This window comes from Montipora capricornis, chromosome 14 (genome assembly GCF_036669925.1).
Source record: "Montipora capricornis isolate CH-2021 chromosome 14, ASM3666992v2, whole genome shotgun sequence".
In the NCBI taxonomy this organism is placed as follows: Eukaryota; Metazoa; Cnidaria; class Anthozoa; order Scleractinia; family Acroporidae; genus Montipora; species Montipora capricornis.
Genome location: NC_090896.1, coordinates 31,619,121 through 31,631,620, shown reverse-complemented (window position 1 = coordinate 31,631,620; position 12,500 = coordinate 31,619,121). Strand labels below are relative to the sequence as shown.

The 12,500-nt window shown below is 41.8% G+C and overlaps 1 protein-coding gene across 1 annotated transcript in view; it reads right to left on the bottom strand.

The window, feature by feature from the left end:
- Positions 1-11,707: 11,707 nt before the first annotated feature.
- Positions 11,708-12,500, bottom strand: part of LOC138033137 (C-reactive protein-like) — a 42,430-nt gene continuing 41,637 nt past the window's right edge. The window contains exon 5 of the mRNA XM_068880903.1: positions 11,708-12,500. This exon is cut by the window's right edge and continues 2,150 nt beyond it. The gene's annotated coding sequence lies outside the window, so the exon portion shown is untranslated.

The window sequence follows — 12,500 nt, the reverse complement described above, 5'->3', positions numbered from 1 at the left end:
GCGGGTCTTGACTCTCAAGCTTCCCTTTCAGCAGCGCGGATCCTTTTATTGTCCTCCAAGTCAATGGCAACAGCGTTACTCTCGTAATGTTTGACCGTGAGCCAACCTCCTTCGGAAGAATCAGCAATTCGGATCTTTCTGTTGCGTTCCTTTATAAGTTTCATAGAATCGTTCAAAAGTAGAGACGCTTTCGCTGAATCTTGAACAAGAAGTTCGAAACGCTTTCGAGAAGATCCAAAACTTCAAGGTTGAACTTATAGTTCCTTTCGTTACCAGGATAGGAATACTTGAGCTCGCTCTCGAGTTTGAGCTGTTTAGAGACAGATAAAGTACACTCGGCGTCGGTAGAAGCCTTCGCGAACTTAGAAGAGAGCTCAGAAGTGTGCGACTTGAGTTGCTCGAGTAGGAAGGTACGGAACTTGGTTAAATCCTGTCGAGTAACCGTTTCTTGTTCGTCGCCCGGCATTGAACGAAAAAATCTAAACCGAAATAAAACAAAGTGCAACTCGAGTAAACTAGTCGGCGTCAAGTGGTGTGACATTCATAAGAAGTGGTATATAAAGGCCTAATTATCCCAATTGGAACTAATACCAAGCAACCTAATTAGACACCTAAAAGAAATACATTTTTTCATCGTGAAACGCTGTTCTGTTCTACGTAACTATTTTGTATCGAAAGATTGTTGTGTATCCAACTCAATATTGAGTTTTGTTTAGCCCTTGTGCGCCACCGCAGAATAAGCTGAGCTTGATTTAATTAAAAACTAAGATGATAGCTTCTAACTTACCTTAAAAGCTTGAAGTTTTGCAGATCGTTTTGTTGTATTTTGATGAAAGTTCTAGAAGCAAAAAAAAAAAAAAACGAGGAAATACAACTAGCCAAATGCCCCAATTCACAAAAGTAATGAAAGCTTACTGACTGTAGATATTTTCTATGCAAAAAACAGCTTGCAAGTAGGCATAGAGTAAAAAAAATGGCAAGTTTTTTGTGTCGAAAATGTCAATTTTCTGAAATTTTTGCAGAGGAAGACCAGGGCAAAATACTGAAAAATGACTGATATTTAAGGGAAACTTTAGGGCCCGTTTGTTCGAGAGCCGGTTAACGCTAATCCCAGATTAAAACTGAATTACCAAGGAGTTTATTTCTCTACTCCCAAATGTTGTACAACGTTGGTATTTGGCAAATTGTTTGCATTAGAGGAAGTCAATCTTGTAAACCAAAAATAGCCAAAAGAAACTTGCACTTCAAAGTTGAAAACAATAAACCAAAGTTTATGCTAATCCTGGATTAAGTTAATCGGTTTTCGAAGAACCGGGCCCAGGAGGCTAAAAAAATAGGAAATACAAGTCGTGGGAGCCTAGAGATGAGAGAAATAACAACGTTTTCAAAACAATTAAAAATGCAAATTTTCTGAGATTTTGCATGGGAGGGCGGAAGACAATTAAAAACAAGAAAAGGCCAACTTTTTAGGAAAACTTCTTGGATCGAGAAAGCTAAGGACTACAACTCGCATAATGTGCTAATTGGTATGTGCTGAAATCCTAGGGACTGTATATGTTTTCTGTGGAAGAACACCATTGGAGAATGGCCAAGAATAGAAGAAATAGCAACTTTTTCAAAAGTATCGAAAATTATGATTTTCAGGAGACTATGCCTCTAGGAGCCTCCCTATGCACTATATCTTTCAGTCAATCTTTGCGCGTATAATTCTATTTTTTGAACTAATCCTTCAGCAGGAAACTCACGTTTAAATTAAAATATACAATTTGGATACATTGTTTGTGCTATTTTTGTCAATAGCCTTATTCTGATTAGCCATTCTAGACAGTGCGTGCAGAGCCGAAGAACTCGTAGCACTCTCAAACTAGAAAAATGATCGCAAAGGTTGACTCATAGGGCTTGTATGGGAGAACTAGGCAAGCTCCTACTCATAGGCTCCTGTGATTTTGCAAGTGGGGAACCAAAAGGAAATTTTCAAAAATGGCCGATTTTCTTACGAAAATATCTAGAAGCAGAAAAGAAACACTAGCACATACAACTCGCTCAATGACCTAATTATGCATTCATGTCTAAAGTATTTTAGTTTGGCTAAAAAATCGCCCTTGTTTCAACATTTTCGCTTGGCATCCCCTTTGCAGAATGTTAGAAAATCGAGAATTTCAACACCTTTGGAAAACTCCAGCTATAGGCCTTTTCTTGAAGCGATTTTTGCATAGACAAAGTCTACAATACTGACGTTTTTACTTCATACTAATTACGACATGAGGGGACATGCATGTCGCCCTTGTTCAACAACTATTTTAGACTATTGACGTTTGCCAAAATATCGTTCAGTTTTTGTGTTCCCTTTGAAAAATCCCCACCCTGGCTTTCCCCGGCACCTCATTGCAAAATGTCGGAAAATCGGCATTTTCGAAACTATTTTCAAAATCTAGGTATTTTTGAAAGCGGTTTTTACATAGCAAATCTAAAATGCCTTAGCTTTCAATTGATACTAACTAGTAATCGTTGACACAAAAGCTGCCCCCTCTGTTAAGTATAATTGCACGCAGAATTTAACTGATGTGTCCAGGGCCCAGGGACAGGAATGGCAGTTTACGAACGGAGCAGCTTTAGCACAAGACAAAAATATTATTTTTCATGTTGAAGCGGGGACAAAACAAATCGCTTTATGAGCACTGAATTTGAAAATCGCGCTGCATGGGTTTCGTGTCGTTGGAAATGTAAAAGGTCTGATCATGGCGGACACTGTGGTGTACAGATGGAAACAGAAACAATAAGTTAGGCTATTGCTGAGGAAATGCAAGATCAATTTTGACGGCAATTTTCTCACTGTTTGAAAATGTAAGGTACTGAAAAGGATGATGTTTGTTAGTCTTGAATAAAGTAGACCAATATTGATGTTGTACGGTTTTATGTCAATGCTTTATTTCGATGTCCATGATCTGGATTTTGCACTGAATCGCAGATATAGATATCAAAATTTGTGAAGAAAACTCTTCTGGTAACAGGATTTGAAGTCGGAAATTTGAGAGTATTTGCAATGCTTTGAAACTGGTCAGTGTAAAACGCAGACTGTAGACCAGGGGTAAAATGCAGACTAAGGGTAAAATAAAATATCAATAATAAACGAGTGATAAGGATAAAATAAAGAGTGACTGTTATAACAATGGGGGTGGCAGGCCTACACAAATCCTATCCACGTATTTTAGCTTTCTCGCAGTTTGGCTCGAATGAGTATGTCTTTTAAGGATCTGCCCTTTTTGTACGCAACCCTCGGGGGATCTTTAAATATTTCGCTAAGTTGCGGTTGTTGTTGGATTAAATTCTATTTTTGCATGAGTATTTGTTTACGGTTAGGCACCGTTGGGCAGTATTATGTGATGAACGACAAGATTCACTTATCTTCTTTGCATTTCTGTACGAGGGCAAGTTTCCTGTTCTCAAATTTCAAGTGATGTCTGAAAGTGTTGCCGTAATCAGGCTTTCTGGGTATCCTCGTTCGATAAGATGTGCTCTAAAATGCAAGATTTTAGTTTTGAATTCCTTTTCAGAGGAATTTGTTCGGGGAAGTCTAAGTGCATCGCCTTTGATAAAGCCCTTTTTTTACCACTAAGGGGTGGCAATTTGAGAAATGCGTGTATATACAGAAATGTTTCAGTAGATTTGAAATGCGTTTCTATATGAAATATAGATTCGTTTGCGAATCGTTCTCCTTTGAAAACGTTTGTGTTAATAAAGGTTTTTCCTTCCCGCACGTTCTTTGTCCGGTTTTGTATGCTCGTTGCTGCATGTCTGCGAGGTTGGAGCAATATAAGTCGCCATGGTCTGAAAGTAACATTTCAATCTCCATTTGGGCATCGTCCTATTTGGAGGTTGTTGGGACTGCTATAAGTCCGTCTTCGGTTAGAAGGTTCATGGCCGTCTTTCTCAGTCAAGACCGCGGTTTCGGGATCTCATCAGTTGCCGATAAGGGAGAGCGATAGAGACCAATGTTCGGTATCACTCGGGCAAAGAGAAGTTATTTCAGTGTTAATCCTCAAGCGGCGAATCAAAAATCCTGCGATTTTATTGGTTGGTTTGTCACTCGCGAAACGTGAGCATGCAGCGTTCGATCCAATTGTACGCAGCTTGATGCTGTGTTTCTTCTTGTGGCTAAAATGTACTATTTACAGCATGTTGTGTTCTTTTCTAGATTGATGGTGTGTTTGATGGAACAGCGCTGATGTTTGCCGTAAGATAGCAAGGCGTGAGAGGTTAGCTCCAGTTCTGTGCTTTTTTGTGCAGTTTTAAGTGTACTGAACTATCGAACACCCAATTGTTCACATGCTATAATGAGATTTGCGCAAAGTAAGTACAAATCTTGTCGTTCGTCATACGATACCACCGAACGGTGCCTAATCTTAAACAAATACTCAGGCAATTTTTTTAAAATCCAACAACAACCGCAACTTAGCAAAATATTTAAAGATCCCCCGAGCATTTCGTACAAAAGGGGCAGATCCTTAAAAGACACTCATTCGAGCCAAACTCTAAGCTGGCTAAAACACGTGGATAGGAGTTGTGTAGGCCTGTCAACCCCCATTGTTATCACGAACACTCACTACTTTATCCTTAGGAATAGTTTTTTATTATTAACATTTTACTTTACCCTCGGTTTGCATTTTACCCCTGGTCTGCAGTCTGCAGTCTGCATTTTACCCTGACCGGTTTTGAAACAATCATGTGTAGCTTACCCACGACATGGTTTTGCATGTTTATTAGCTTCCTATGTTGCTATGATTTATTCAAAAGTTTACTAACACTTTGAACGAACTGAAATTTAGAGTCTCATAAATCCAGAAAAAATGTGATAGTCAATTGTAGCTTTTTTTTCAACACACAGTCATGTTCAAACAAACTGTTCAGGCCAGAATTCTCTCTCGAACCTTTGATATGTTCAATTTTGGAACCACGCTAATCGTTTGCCTTGTAAATACTTTCAGAATCACAAATGGTCATCTTCAATCTTTTCTAACAACGGCTACTGGTTACGGACTGAGTCTTTTAATCCTTCACCAGTGATTTGTGTCTCAGTGACAAATCATTTCCAGTAGTATATATATCATGTATGATTCGCGCTCCTTTTTTGCGCAAAGGAATTTGAGGAGCTAAGGAACGTTGCAAGGGGCGTTGCTAAGGACGCGTTGAAATGGAGGCTTCTGATTGGTTCGTCGTAACGGGATAATATTAGGATTATCAAAGCTCTAATACTTTGAATAATTATCCAGCTGGCTCCTGATTGGTCGAGAAGAAATTTTATTGACAGACCGTAGGAATTGTTTAGGGGCGTGGTCGTGAGCGTTTCGTTTTTGTAGACGTTTCAACGGACAAACCCGTTTTAGGCGTTTCCTTAGGCGTTTTTTATGTCCCAGACCCCACTGGGACACCTCTCCCCAGTTAGGAAGAAAAGGTTCCAGACCCCTCTGCTAAAAACACAAAACACACAAGAAAATCCAACCAAAACAGATTTTAATGACGATTTACAAGATCTCTACAAGAAGATGGCGCCCCATACATGCACCCTATTGATCCACGCTGATTTTGGATGTGGCCGGCCAATGAAAAAACACACTCATCCCACCGGTCACACCAAGAATTGGTGCCCCGTAACAAATATTTACAATATATACAAGAAATGGGGTAGAGTCTCCTTAAAGTCACCCCAGTTCCGCAGTGTCCCTACTCAGTCCACACATAAAAGTTGGCGCCCCGTACGCACACCCCGCAACTTTCAAATATCCAAAGGTTGTGTGCTCACACCATCGTCCAGGACTTTTCGTTTGGGGTAAAAGTAAGAAAAGCCGTCGCGCACTTGATTGTACGTGTACATGGTATTGTTGACGGTGCGAAAGCCACGATTGACACCACTGCTTGGGCGCTGAGTGAAGAAGGCGTTGAGATATTTGTCTTTGTCAAGGGCGTTCAAGCCTTTGCTCACCCCTTTGCAACTAAATTTGTCCTTTGCGCCAAAGCAGTAGTAGGTCTTACTGCAAAGTCCAATGATGCCGTCCCCTTGCCATTCCTCCTTGAAGAGTCCCGGCTTTCTTTTGTCGTAGGCACGATATTCGGGTGTGTCCGTACGTGGAAACCAATTCGCTTTATCTGCCTCGAATGCCTCTCTCAGTTCAGGTTTCACCAGGCTTTCCACACTTTTCCTTGAAAGAGCCATGTAGGCACTGTCTGTGTCCATCTCACAGAGTTGGAAATTACTGCGATCAAGATAAAGTAAAGTAAAGTAAAGTAAAGTAAAGTAAAGTAAAGTAAAGTAAAGCAACCATATTTAACGTCGATAACTCGTAACAGTAATTCAACTGATAAACCTGAGGTCGACGGTGCGTTCATTTTACTCCCCCGTCTCCATCCGTGCTCCATTTTACGGGTATTTAAAGCTACTTAGCTACACGGAAAGGAAAGAAGTCGAAACAAGGATACTAGTCGATGCAGTCATAGTAGAATTCCAACATGCGCCTCTTAGCGTTTTGATACACGAAAAGGCCAATGGCCGAACGAAGATTGAGTTTGATGGTCTTTTTACACGACTCCGCTTCGTACGTGTTGTTATTGATGGGTGTGAGCCCACGAAAGTGAGGTTCGTTCAGCAGTTGCGAAGCCTTGATCTCGGAACAGTGCTCTACGTTACGGTGCCGTTCTTGGTTGATAATGGCCTTGCCGTAACTCGAGTTTCCCACCAATTTCATGGTGTCGGCAACGATAGCCTGACTGGGGTCCCGATCCCCTGCTCGTCGCGCGTCGGATACTGCGTTGCCAAACCGTTTGAAGCACGGCTTGGGGGTATACTCCACCACAGAAAGTGCCATGTAGGCACTGTCCGTGTCTATCTCACAGAGTTGGAAATCACTGCGATCGAGATACTTGTCGACGCAGTCGTAGTAGAATTCCAACATGCGCCTCTTAGCGTTTTGATACACGAAAAAGCCAATGGTCGAAGCAAGATTGAGTTTGATGGTCTATTTACACGACTCCACTTCGTACGTGTTAGCATCAGGGGGGTACCCCAACATTTATGGCCTGACTTGTAAGGTCACACGACCTGAGGAGAGGGATGGGGGGGGGGGACCTGAGGAGAGAGATTGGGGGGGGGGGGGAAAGGGGTACCCCAACATTTATAGTCCCCATGTGAGAAGACTTAGAGAGGAGAGGTATTCCCATGGCGGGGTGGTAACCGGTCGTTTAGTTCCGCTACTACGTCGAAAGCAATGGACGATGATCCTGCGGGAGAGGCACGAAGCAATAACTCGTCTAGCCGGTCGGCGGCGTTGGATAGATCCGACGACAAACACGGGGATGCAGAAGGAACCTACTCGCGCCAAGCCTTCTCTCGGGTAGGGAGGCGTAGGAAGGCGGAGCCCGTACTTACGTACGAGCCAGCCACCACCGGTCGTATCAATGATATTGTTCTCACGGAAGACTTGAACATTTCTCATCATTGAATTATATGAAAAATATTGCGCAGATCCGTTCAGCAGGTGACCATGTTGTAAAAAGAGGGTAAAGAGAGGAGGGTCGTGACATATATAGAGACGTCGCATACGGGATTGGCCGAGACGGGATGACATCACACACGGGGATTGGTTGAAAACGATGACGCCACGGGGACCCAGAACCCTCACGTTAAAAAAAATGGAAACGAGGCATTCTTTAATCATTTATCCAAGTCCGTGTCCATAGGTTATTATAAACAAAAATACAAAAGTCAAACAAGTCCCAGTCTCTGGGCGCGTTCCGTATTCACAAAATAGGGAGGCCTGAGGACCCATACAGTCAATACACATATGCACAGTAGCACAAACAACGTTCTTTAGTTTGTACACCTAAAAATCGTTCATTTGTCATCATCATTTTGTTCTTCTTCATCTTGCGTTGGGATGGGACGCGGTTGGATCATCCTGTTCAATAAAAATTTCAGTCTCCCCACAGCTGGATCTGTAGCCTCTACAACATCCATTGAATCCTCCTCAATGAAAAGATGTCGGGTTTTCATAACGTCTTTATGCACGGGGTCATGCTTTAGACGTTCAAACCACTGGAGATAGTGCAAGTACAGCCCTCGCAACTTTCTTCTGTAAACGGGTAACAGGGCATTAAAAGCTTTGGTATCAGCTATCGTTTCAGAGACCCCCTCCTTCAAGAACTTGTTGACCTTTTTGTCATAGGTTGAACTCAGTGACTCTTCCACCTCTTGGCGCAGAGTTTCTCAGGGATCTTGGTGATCCATTTCCCTGTCAGTAACGTCTTCATCCTCAGACTCGATGACCATGTCCGAGTCCGAGTCCAAGTCTTGTTCTTCCTCTTCATCTTGGTTTCGCTCCTCATCTTCTTCACTTCTCTCTTCCGAGGCAGCATAGGGTGGTACTTCCTCAAATATGTCCCCCATGGTAGTGTCTCCCACAGGCTCCTGGTATATGCGTTTCCAACAACCTCGCCCCTCGTGAAGAACTCTGTTATAAGCCCGACTAAACGGTTTGTGGCAGTAGCGGCATGCAGAGATGTGCCATACACTCACCCAAAGGGATTGCTCCAAATGAGCATCGCGAGTTTGACGTCTGCTTTTATACTCATTGTGAGTCATGGGCGTGAGTGACTCAGAATGAGTTATACAAAAATTTGGTTTTATCAACGGAGTTGATAATGTAAATTGGCCACCGTACAGAGATTCTAAAAGCTGACGTTTCGAGCGTTAGCCCTTCGTCAGAGCGAATCCAGAATGAGTTACTCATGAGCCCTTGGACTGACTCCCCCAAAATACTCATTGTGAGTGACGGGGCGAGTAACTCAGAATGAGCTACTCATCAACCCTTGGAGTGACTCCCCCCAAATGAGTAGGGAGCACACTGAGGATAAGGGTGAGAGATCCTAGGTTACTCTTGAGTTGTTCATCAGGTTTGCTTATGCGTTGCTCATTTTACTCATGGGTTGCTGCGGACGAAAGATTTCTCGTAAGATGATGCTGGAACGCTCGATTTGACGGCATGTGATGTGTGACGCACGGAGACATATGGCGAGATTACCAGCGCTTTCGTAAGTATTTAAGTATTTCGAAATTATTCCACCTTGTTCTCGTTGAACAATTCGGCCGAACAATAATCGATTACTTTGATTCCTCCTACACAATAAATGGAGCTCAAACGATTTAAGAGGCACTACACCGACACACCGTAATTGTTACCTCGCACAATGCTCGCTACTTGGCGCACCTTGACAAATGGCAAGATGTTTTCCACAATTATGCGACTTTATTCGAGTCAATTCGAGTCCAATCGTCAACATTTACAAACAGCCTTTCTCGTGGTCTTGCTTTATTTTTTTGTAAGTATCTTGCAAATCGACTGCCAGCAAGACGACTCGACTAATTAGAGCACCTGACGCTAGATTCGAGTGGAATCGTCAACATGTTGTAAGCCTCTGCTGGTTCTTGGGAATCGACTTTAACTTAGTCGAATTCTCAAGTGCAAAGACGAATCGGCTCAGATTGGGTGGTATGAGGGTGTATTGGACATGTGTGATTTGCGAACCCGTGCGAAGCGAAAACAAAATGTTGTGCACTGTCACGGTCAATAGACCTTATTCACGATGGCCGCCATGTTGGATTTGCTATTATCATGCAAATTAGCAACACACTTGTGAGGGGGCAAACAACACAAGTTCGAGAGGTTGTAACGAACATTTAGCCACACAGATGATTTGTATCTCGTTCATTGAATGTTTATCACCTAAGTAGTAAAATAGAATGATTACACAAGTTATTTGGATGTTTTTTTTAGTGAAAAATGATCAGATAACGAAGTAAAAGTCAAAATGTCAACGGGCAATCAAACGATATAAAATTATTATAAAAGGTACTTAATTCTGAATTCTAAAATGTACTTTTAGCAATGTTATTTCAATATTTCAACGAGCCGATTTTCCGCAAATTTGCCTTATTTCCAATGTTTGCCCCCCCAGCATAACACATGGCTAATTTGCATGACAATTTTAAAACCAACATGGCGGCTATCGTGAATAAGGCTTACTCAATATCGCTTGCGACAACACTGCTCTCACTTTTGAAGGTTTTAAGGTTTCATAACCACTCCCTCGATTAACTATTTTTCGATGCCTTTTTGGGCACTTATTTCTACTTTAAAGGCCTACCATCAACGGACAGGCATTGCGAGCCATGGAACAATTTTCATATATGAAAATCCTGAAATTCATCCAATCAGATTGCTATGATTAGCAATGTGAATATCTATAACAAAAACAAACGGTCGAAAAGCCTGTCCGTTGAAGGAAGGCCTTTAAATAAGGTCATGCTTCACTAATTATAGGAAGTAAACCTAACACAATAGGGATATTTGACGTGCCGTTAACAGGGGATGAGAGAAGCTGAGAACCAGTGTTCTTTTTTCAAGAAAGACCCCCCACTCCCATACTAGGGAGATTTAACGGCGACGGCAACGAAAACGTTACAAATTTGCATATTTAGTGGCTAAAAACAATAGCTTTGTACGCTTTGTCCGCACGTGCGTTTTTCATTTTTGTCCATTTCTTTGCCGTCGTCAGCAAAACTACAACGTTAAATAGTCAAATTTGAGGTTTTATGGGGGACGTCAACGCCGTTCCCGTCGTCGTTGCTAAAGCTCCCTCCTGAGCCCTTGCCACGCAATACCACAGTAACATATTTCAGCTTTTTTTCGTCTTTCTAATAACAGTAACCTCTAAATGTTTGTGTCAATGTGCGAATTGGATGAAAATTCACTTGATTTAAGGCAATGGACGTCAGTCACAGGCTGGTCAGAGTGTTTCTCTGTCCTTGTGTGGGACCATTTCCATTAGTAGTGCTAACGCTCACATGGTTCATATGGGGTAGAAAACTAGCACTTCACATTACACTCTAATCAGTTAATGGTGTGGATAAGGATTGCCTAACGTTAATCAACTTATTCCCAAGGAATTAACTATTGGAGGGTAATGTGAAGTGCTATTTTGTAGCCATGCAAAGCATGTGAGCGTTAACCCTATTAATGGAATTGGGGCCACACAAAGACAGAGAAAAAGGGTTGACCATGGTGGAAATTGAACCCAGGACCTTCGGGTTAAATCACCGCTGCTCTACCGACTGAGCTACAAGGTCCGCCGGGAGCAATTAAGTGGGAATTTAAGATGCCATTCTCACGGCAATGAATATGTACAAGTATAAGGATGAGTCACGTTTTTTTGAGCGATGAATTCGTCATCGCTTTTTGTTGGCAAGAGAGTATCGATTTTTGATGCTGTCACTCCTTGTTAGAAACGAAGTTGACTGGGAACGACCGACGGATGCTTCTTGAGTCGTGCCATCTTTGAATTCGGTTTCCAAACAACATTGTGACGGGAGAGTGAGCCACGAAAGCTTCAGATCTGTATATTCGTGTACAGTTCCTAGAACGTTTGCCACTGGCTGTAGCTTTAGTACAGCCTGGTCGTGGCTCACCCTCCCCCCACAATGTTGTTTGAACGCGAGTGTCTGAGCCCATGCGGCAAAACAACATTGTCGGAGGGCAAGTTCATCAATTTTGTCCGAGGCTGTAGGTCATGTTTATAGTATTGCAATATAGAGATACCATAGGATTGCACAACATTCATTTAAACGCCATAGAATACTCAAATCGTTTCCGAGGGAAATCTTTGTCTAACTTATTGTTTATTTTTTACATGAGTGCAATAAATACCTTCTAACACAATTTTGCTCCTGGCAAATAACCTACTTTGCAAAGCTTTGGCTAACTCAAATTCGATTTTATCGCTGTTATATTTTCTTGTTGACGTGGAAATGAATCCCGGCCTTTTGTGCCTTGTGAAATCTTCAAAAACTATTACAGCAGACTGTCACCAAGGCTGAAGGTAATGTTTTGATGGTCGCAGGACTTGAAATATACCGGTTTAAACAATGTGTGGCAATGTTATTTATCAGTGATTGTTAATTACAACTGTAAAACTAATGCATCTCACGCTTCCCAGTGGTGTCGTGCAAACTTCATTGTAATATTGATGCTGGGTTATTCACTCTATACTCATCGTAGTAATTTTTCTCTTATTATCTGAGATCCTTCTGCTTTGTCAATCAATGACAACAACTATGTCAGTAAGTTTAGTAGCAGCTGTGCAGGTGACTTACACATGTCATATGTCAGAAACTGTTTTATACCACCGCAAGATATTCTTAATATGTTAAGAAAGGACTGTGATGCCTTCTTGTTAACAATAGAAACAAACACCGTTGCTATTATTATTGACGGCATAGGACGTATAAGAATTTTTGATTCCAATTCAAAGAGATTTCCATGGTCAGGCAGTGGTTAATGGAGCAACCATTCTGTTGGAATACGACATTATTGAGGAAATGGTGCAATATTTGCAAAAACGTTAATGGAGAGTTAGGTGTTAGTGTCAAATATATATCAGATGACTTAAATAAT